Source organism: Rhinopithecus bieti, unplaced genomic scaffold, assembly GCF_001698545.2.
Source record: "Rhinopithecus bieti isolate Rb0 unplaced genomic scaffold, ASM169854v2 scaffold_17941, whole genome shotgun sequence".
NCBI lineage: Eukaryota > Metazoa > Chordata > Mammalia > Primates > Cercopithecidae > Rhinopithecus > Rhinopithecus bieti.
Genome location: NW_016841807.1, coordinates 1 through 769, shown reverse-complemented (window position 1 = coordinate 769; position 769 = coordinate 1). Strand labels below are relative to the sequence as shown.

The 769-nt window shown below is 56.4% G+C and overlaps 1 pseudogene; it reads right to left on the bottom strand.

Annotated features, from left to right (window-relative positions):
• Positions 1 to 238: 238 nt before the first annotated feature.
• On the bottom strand, positions 239 to 686 carry LOC108525065 (protein shisa-5 pseudogene; annotated as a pseudogene).
• Between the last annotated feature and the right edge of the window lie 83 nt (positions 687 to 769).

Sequence of the window (769 nt, the reverse complement as noted above, 5' to 3'; positions counted from 1 at the left end):
TACCCCATTCTTTGAGTTTGGCTTGAGATTTTAGGAAGCATAATTTCAGGTGAGGAGGAAAACAAAGTCTGGTCCCAGCCCACTCTGGCAAGGATCGTTCCCCACCTCGTCAGCATCAGAGGAAGCCACATATACAGGCAGGACACACACAGCACGCATGGGCCGTAAGGAACTGTGCCTGCACACCACTCACACACACACAACATAACCAAGTGGCAGCCAGAGAGGCCGGGGATGCTCAGAGGGGCGCCTTTGGGGCATCCATGTAGGCCAGGTTGTAAGGAGGCTGGCTGGCAGGGTAGGGCGCGGCTCCTCCTCCAGCCAGGGTCTCGTGGTAGGCCGGTGGGCCCATGAGCTGGGCCGGGTAAGGTGGTGGGTACTGCATTGGGTAGGGTGCTGCTGGCATCCCTGGCTGAGGCGGCATTGTGTGGTAGCCCTGGTAACTTGGTCCAGGGTAGCTGGGCGACACACTTGGAGGGACGTCGTTGGCGGAATGTCTTGTACAGAAAGCAGCAGGAGCAGGTGAAACAGATGATGATAGCGACGACAGACAGCACAAAGATGGTCAGGCCAACGGCCAAGGTTGCTCCGAACCCCGTGTTAGGCTCTGCCTTCACCCAGAGGCCTCCTGTACCCCTGGGCTTCTCCTCTTCCCATCGTGGGCCACTCAGTTTCAACTTCCTCCCCTTTTAGAGAAAAGGAAAGCAAATCTCGTCCAGATGACGTTGGTCACAGGAAGCACCAACATGTTTTCTTTCCTTCCTTCTTT